This window comes from Anas platyrhynchos, chromosome 14 (assembly GCF_047663525.1).
Source record: "Anas platyrhynchos isolate ZD024472 breed Pekin duck chromosome 14, IASCAAS_PekinDuck_T2T, whole genome shotgun sequence".
In the NCBI taxonomy this organism is placed as follows: Eukaryota; Metazoa; Chordata; class Aves; order Anseriformes; family Anatidae; genus Anas; species Anas platyrhynchos.
Window position 1 is genome coordinate 4,979,143 of NC_092600.1, and position 7,940 is coordinate 4,987,082.

Genomic DNA, 7,940 nt, shown 5'->3' on the forward strand with positions numbered 1-7,940 from the left:
TTTAGCTGTGGGTTTGTTCTGATTTTATTTATTAGTAATTACAGACTGAGGAAAAATGAAGGATAGCGCGTTGCCACTATCTAAATAACTCCTTTGCCCACTGCTGCTCCTGCACTGATGTGCAGGCCTGTCTGCACTCTCCGAGTAAACTCTTTAAAGATTTAATCAAACAAATTAATCCCCTAACTCGCCTGTTCCCTCGTAGCTGTCATTCAGGACAGCTTATTTTCCCATTTCCAAGAGCCCGATTTCTGCCGAGCGCAATTTTAAATTGAAAAACTCCTTTAAAAACAGCCAGATAAAAGATTTGTTCCCCAAACCAGTTTATAGCCTGGCATTTGCCGTGTATGAAATTGAGATCCATTTCAATCCCACAGCACCGAGCGCTGCTGCTCAGGGTGTGCTGAAGCCGCCGGGGCCCTGCTCCCTTCCCTGCGCCATCTGCCCTGACCTTGGGGACGCCATTTGAACACTCCATGCTGTGCAGTCATCTGTAAAATTAGTCTATTGCTATTTGCCCACCTCCAAAGAGATACAGTGAAGGTCACTGTTCGTGAAACACTTGGAGACTTTCAGGGGAAAACACTTTGTGTCACATCCACTGGTTTCTGACCAGCACCGAGGCCCTGGTCCTGCAGATCCTTGTCACCCACAGGAGAGACCCCGCTGAGCTGGGGCGAGGCTGCTGCTGGAGCTGAGGTGCAGCAACACAATGCTGCTTCCTGGAAACTAAACTGTATCATCTTGGCAAACAGCTCTGTCTTTTTAGTCATCATTTGACTTATTTTGCACTAGAAATAGCAAAATAAATGGCCCAGTAACTGCCAAAACTCTCCACGATGTTCGTCTTGTAAATGAGAATGAAACTGAAAAATGTTTTCTTGGTTCTGCCGGCCATTTCCTCTGGAAACAAACTGCCCTACGAACTGCAACAGCCCTGCTTGGATCGGTAGGGAAGGCAGCCCTTAAAATGTGGTGTCCCCAGCAACCATGGAGCCGTGTCATACCTCTGCCTTTGTACCCAGAAGTTTGGGGTTACCTCTGCAAAGAGGTGCCAATAAGCAGAAACTTAAAAAAAGGTGTAAATAGAAAACTTGGCTTTCAGAAAAGCCTGCATTATTTGCAGGGTAAAAATTACCCCCACAGACCTCCTTTGTTATTCAGCATCTTTCAGGCCCTTAATTCCAGTTGCCCCAGAAGTGATGCTGGAGGATGCAGCACCCCCAGGTCCCAGCTCTGCCCAGTGGCACTGGGAGCTGCTGCGCCACAGCCCAGGGCATTGAAACATTTGGGGGAAAAGGGAAAAACTGGGATAAAATGGAGATGAAACCAGTGCAGGACCACGAACGGGCACCCCAGCATGACACCGATTCCCCCCACCCCGCATAGACATCGCTGTGTCATTAACCTGAGCTTGGCTTTGAACCAGGGCTGTAAGGGTTTATACAAGTAGTAGCTAAAAGGCATTTAATAGAACACTGCAGCCAATAAGCAATGAATTATTTAGAATATTTTACTAAGAATAATTGCTGTTTTTAAAGTGATTTTTCCCCCATCCTCCCTGGGGCCTGTAAATGGTATCACAGTAGTAATAATGAGTAAGAAGAAAAAAAAACTAAAATACAGAGCCACCCAATAGTGGCTGCCTGGGATCAACTAAATCATGATGCAAAGGAGAAACTAAGCATCTCAAATGTGGTTTCAGCCTGTGTTTATTAATTAAAGCAAATACACAACCGCAGACAACAAAGCAAGCGCATTGCCAAGAGTCAGACTCACAGCTCGGCTAGCCCAGGCAGGATGGAGCACACTCTCACGCTTCTAATATTTATTATAACTCCCCCAAAATGCTAAAGAGCTGTTCCCCATGCCCTGGGGGGAGCCAGCACCCAGTGCTGCTATGCCATGTGCAGAGCAGCACCCACAGAAGTTGCAGCTCATGCCCTAGTCAGAGATGCCACGGCCCAGCAGAAGGCTGTTTGGATTTTTTTTTCTTTTCTTTTTTGTCAGGGGGCATCACGGGGACAGCAAGGCTTCTGCCTGGAGGCCTGATGCTGGTCATTTAGCCTGGAGAAATGAAGTGAAGGGCGATGCTCAGCCCCCCCAGCCTGGTCCTGCCCCAGCCCAGGGATGCTGTGCCTGCCCTGAGCCCCTCTCCTGCAAACTCAGCAGCAGCTGCTTGCACACACAGCAAAATGGGTTTATTTATGTGGCATTCCAGGCTGGGAGCACTGCTGGGAGGGGTACGAGGGATCGGGGATCAGAGAGAAGCTGCCCAAAGATTTGAGAGGGGTTACACTGAGCAGGGATGCTCCTGGCATTTTTTTATTTTTTATTTTTTTTGCAAATTCACCCCTTCCAAACTCCGGGCTGAGAAACCTCTCTCTTCCTTCACAGGTGGGGAGGATGTGCTTCCCTCAGGACACAGAGTCCCACAGAGAAAGGTAAAACAAATTCACCTCCAAAAACTTGGTTCAGAAGCTCTGAGGCCTTTTCTAGTTGCCAGTCCCTGAATTACAAATGTTTCCTCTAATTAACAGTGCCCCGCTCCTCCGGTGTCTACTAATGACAAGCTCTGGCCAAAAGACCTCGAGCAAGATGCTCTCTATTGATCCCTGCATTGATTTTTTATCTTTTCCCCTGTTGTTATCGTACATGCAAATGGATGGTAATGACTCAACATTACGAGCGCTCTCTCCAAGTGATGTTTGGGAAAGGCAATTTGGTGCGAGGCCTCACGAGGCTGTGCCCCCTCCGTGCCCCCGCTGAGCCCTCTGCTCCCAGCCTCACGCACGGTTCCATTTTTTTCTGCCCAAAACCGTGCCGAAGTGCAGGACCAAACTGAGCACCCTGTGGGGCTCTAATTAGATGGATTAAGAGCAAATATTTATTCCTTCCACTGGGTTTACTGGTGTCAGAGCTCACTTTGCCCGGATGAAATAACATGCTGGGTGACACAGCGAGGCAGCACAGGAGCACGACCAGAGCTGGGAAGGGAGGTCCTCTCAGGAAGGGGTTTCCTTAAGAAATCAATTAAGAGCCAGTGGTGCATGGGGATGGACAGACAGAGCAATCAAAGTTAACGGTGAGGGAAATTCGAAGGCAGTTGCATAAAACCCATCAGTTTCGATTCACAGCAGATTCTGGGTGCAGTATTAGTGGCAAAATGCAGGTAAAGCCTAAATGTTCTGGTAGAGCACGGAAAATTGCAGAGGGCTGGAGAAAAATAATCTCCTTTCTTCACTCTTTCTTTTGTGTCTTTCCCTGGGACTGGAGGATTTTGCAGTTCTCCCAGGATGCTGGCAAAGCAGTGCTGCACTAAGCCAGCCTCTCAGCTTGCATCCTGCGCCATGCAGACAAGGCAGCGGCACACAAGTCGCACACATTCCCAACACAGTCGTGTTGACATGAACCAGAAGAAAAAGAAAAAAAAAAAATAGAAACACCAAATAGATTTTGTTTGAATGTGGTTTAAAAAAAATCCCTTTAACAGATGACCTCGGAGCTTGTGGTAAGGCAGCAAACCCACGAGAGTTCATTCCTCTCCATGCCGTTCAGCTCTGGACAGTTCAGCCAGAAAACCAACAACTGAGGATTTTGTTGGGAAATTCCTGACATTTTCTCCTCTTTGATGGGCCAGAGGACATCACAAGAACAGCTTTTCCCATGGTGTTTTGGTATTTCTTGGCTGGGAACCATCTCGGTGCAGGAAGGTTGCTGAGCCTCTCCCTGTCACCTCCTCAGACAACGAGGGACAGAGCCCACTTTGGTCCCTGGATTGGAAAGCAAGTAACAAGACTTGCTAAACAGCAAGGGATTGGGTTTGGGGCCGACTTTCATAATGCTTTAGAGTGCTGCCTCCCTGCAATGCAGCTGGCTGCTTGGCCAAAACGAAGCAACCAGGGTCCTGCCCCAGGAGAATTCCCCCTTACAAAGGCTCTGAGGTTCTGAGCAGAGGATTTCCCTGCCCACCTCCAACCACGCTCCTCCTGGTCCTCACCTCCCACCACTATTTGATGCGAGGCTGCTGGAGCCAGCAGTATTTCCCCTCCCGGTCACAGCCCTGTGCACCAGCCGTGGTATTTCGGGAGCACCTGACCCCAAATCTGCCAGGCTAGGAATGAGGTTGCTGCTTACAGTTGCTGTTAATGAGGTTAATTACGTTAAATGAGGGTCAGTGTGACATGCTTGAAGTTGTGATTCATGGAAGAGGTCACCTCTCATGTCCAAATACAAATATTAGAGGAGGAAAAAAAAGAAGAAGTGGGATGGAGGAAACAGGGAGCCCTTGAGGTCTGTACCTGCTGATGGAGCAAAGCTCCCTTTTCCTAGCTCCGCTTGAGAAACATAGAGCTGAAGATGCCAAATGTGCATCACGTTAATCTGATGACTCTCCAAGATGTCTAGACTGCTGTCGGAACTGATACGAAGCTGGCATTATCCAAGCTCATTGAGCCCTTCTTGCCTTTTTTTTTTTTTTTAATAATAAGATTCTTTTCATATTATGCACTGCTGGAAAGTCCCGTTTGCATGCAGACAGCTGCTGTGTTTATAGACACCATCCAAAATGCAGCTAAACACGACAGCTCGCTTTAAGTGGAGCAGCAGACATTCGTTAAACTGATTTCCAGAGGGATTGCGGGAGCTCTAAACTTTTTTTTTTTTTTTTTCTGTTTTAAAGACAAAGCCTTGTCCTTGTGCAAAGACACAAGTCCCACATGGAAACATGCCTCGGGAAGAACCTGGGAGCAAAAAAGAATAAAAAAAAAAATATCCTTAAAGCCTAATAACAGCCTGAAAAATCAGCATCTCCTGTTGATGTTAACCCAAAGTCCAAATGCTGAGCTGAACACGCTGGTCCCGGTGAATGGCCGAGGGGTCATCCTCCAAGCACGAAGAGGTCAGCTTGGCTTCAGCACTGTGCAGACCAAATATCTCAGCTCCTTCCTTTCACATCCGCAGAGCTAAAATTATAAATAAGTGGGGAATTGCATCAGAACTGTCTATAAGTGAAAACAAAATCCTGAACAGCAATTTGGGAGGGTTTCTTTCAGTCAGTTTTTCCCCATTATATCACAATGGGAGTTATTGTACAGAGGAAAGTGAAGGATGAGGGCATTAATTTGAACATGCATTTCAAATGAAAGCCCATTTCCGCCCCCAAATGGAAACCCCACACCTAGAGCAAGCAGGTAAGCGATGCTTAAGTCACCAAATGCAGCATTTCAAGTTCTGACACCCAAATTTGCTTCTGTGTTTGTCCCACTCCTTTCTATCAGCAACCCCTTGTCCTATTATAAGCCTGCACCTTGTGCCAAGCACATTTTAGCTCAAAGCATCAAGAAAGAGCAGGGGGCTGGGGCTCATGAGCTCTTTTCCTCACGAGCCTTTCCCAAATCGCTCATGGAAGCACAGGGACAGTGCTGGCCCATGTGGGGAGCCGGGTGCAGCCTCCCCCAGCCCCACTTTCTGGTCTGTGGGATCCCTTGGAGCAGGGATTTTGCCCCCTCCCTCCAAAAATAACCTCACCCAAAGGGCACGCTGCGTGGCACAGCCAAGCACACAGTGCCCTCTCCTGTCGGGAGCTGCTGTGTTTTGTACGGACCCCTCACCCGTCTTTTTGTCCTTAAATTGTGAAAATTATTTCCCGGATTGCTTTCACAAAATGCTGGTCACAAAAGGCGACTGAGCTTGACAAAATTGCGGTTTTTTTCCTCGCCAGGTTTCAGGTTCCTGCACCAATCCAGACCCAATCGTGACATCTAGTGGGTAAGAGGCTGAATGCTTTCCTTGGGTCAAAAAATAAATCAATCATTTTTACTTTCCCACCCATTCCTGCGCCCTGGCAGCAGGACCCCCTTGGATTTGGGGGTGTCAGCCATGGGGAAGGGATTGCAGCCGCCCGTAAAGCCCAGCTGCTGGGGACGGTGGTACCGTGGGGACAGTGGCACCGCAGGCAGCTGCAGCCCTGCATGACTGAAAATACCCAAATGCAGTAAGAGGACTCCAGCCTTGTTTTTCACACAGCTTCCAGCTGGCCCAAAGGCAAGCACGTTCACTTTCGGTGATGCTATCTCCTGCAGACCTCCTTATTTATGCATGAAAAACAAGTGGGGCAATTTGCAATATTTCTGACAAGCCCCAAAGCTTGAAAAGCTCAGCAGTGCACGCCTTTTCCACCACTAGTGGGACAGGGCAACACCTTTGCAAAGAACAAGGATCACAAAAAGGCAAACAAAGTATTAAAGTTTAATTAGCTTTTAAAACCAATTTATGAACGCTTACATTTTATTATTTTGTTTCTGTTTCTCTTTACAAAAAGATTGATATCAAGCAATACAGGAGTGCTGCCAAATTTGGAAAACTGAGACACCTGAAGCAGGGCAGTCAGTAAGCACCTGGAGCTTCTCCGAGCCAAGGCTGATTTGTGCTGTGCCTCTTTTTTTGCAGGTGCAGAGAAAAGCTTTTCTATTATTTCCAATTACACATCTTATTCAGCACAGTAAGTAGTTTGTACAGAGTTAAAGAGACCAAATGGGATTTGGGAAGAAAAAAAAAAAAAAAAACAGACACAGGAAACTTGTTTTCCTCTTACAGTTGATGAATTAAAAATAAAAGTAGAGATGAGATTACAGGATTCAAAATTCTACAGTCATTGAAATCCAAGCTGAAAAATAACTGCAAGAGCAAAACATCCAATTCATTAATGGAAAACTAAGATAGCATGAAAGTCAATTTTAGATGCAAAACATGCTGACTACAAGTAGCTCCATTTAATGAGAAAATCAATTAGTGCATTTTTGTTGAGTTCCAGTTTCCAAACATAGCTCAAGACAAATCGTTATGCAAGAACCCAGTCCAGAACTGCTTCTTCCATTACATCACAGAGCAGGTGTGGAAGTTCAGTCTGAATAAATGCGTACAAGCAAACAGCTCATATACATATATGGGGCTAATCTAGCTGTGAAGCAACTATAAAATATTTCAAGTTCACCATAGGTGTTTAACTGCCAACACATAATAATTACCAACCAAACAGAATTATTATCCCAAAGAATGTCTAAATGCCTAAAATGCTTAAACTTCAGATCTGTCCACCCATCCCGATATCACACACAGAGCTCCAACTCCATCCTGCTGAAGACAGCAGCTCTCCTGGCTGCTGGCACGTCCTTGGGATGTCTTCTCCAGCCCAGCACGAGGGGCCTGTTGAGATTGAGAAGCCTCAGGAGCACAGTCCTGGTTTTTACTTTTTCCAACCATTCCAGTGCATGCTCGTGTCCAGCAAATTGAGGAAAGGAGAAAGTGCTGATAAACATGGCTTGCAAACGCAGAGTGCAATTATCATCAGGAAAGGAAGCTACGGGCTTTTATCTGGGCAGTAACCCCAAAGCACATTCCCCAGGCAATCTGACATCCTTTTTGGAGCAGTTGCAGGTCATCTGTCCGCAGCACAAAGGATGCCCTGCAAAAGGCGAGCTGGGGTATGCCATTCTTTCTCTGTCTCTCAGGGCCCGGCCGCGATGCACAGAACAGGCGGCTGGCGCCGCACCAGGACCGAGGGAGGCTGCATCCCACAGCTCGCCTGGAGGAACTATTTCAGGCATGTCACATTTTAACCACACATGGCAGCATCTCTGCACTCTGCATAGAGGTCATCCCGGAGAATCACAAGCTCCATCCGAAGCCGGTCCAAAATAAGAAATGATTTTTCAAAACATCCCAGCTCCATGCAAGCTGAAAGCCTGGAACAGAGTCCTTCCTCTGCCTCTGGGCAAAAAGTACACAGTGTTTGTCACTGATGACCCTTAATTCATAAGGAAAGTAATACCAGACACGGGGAAGGTGCAAGGAGAGCAAGGTGTGTGAATAAATGTAAATCCAGAGGTGGAGGGAAAAATCAACATTATGTGCTGCGTTGCCAGACTGATGGTACAGTC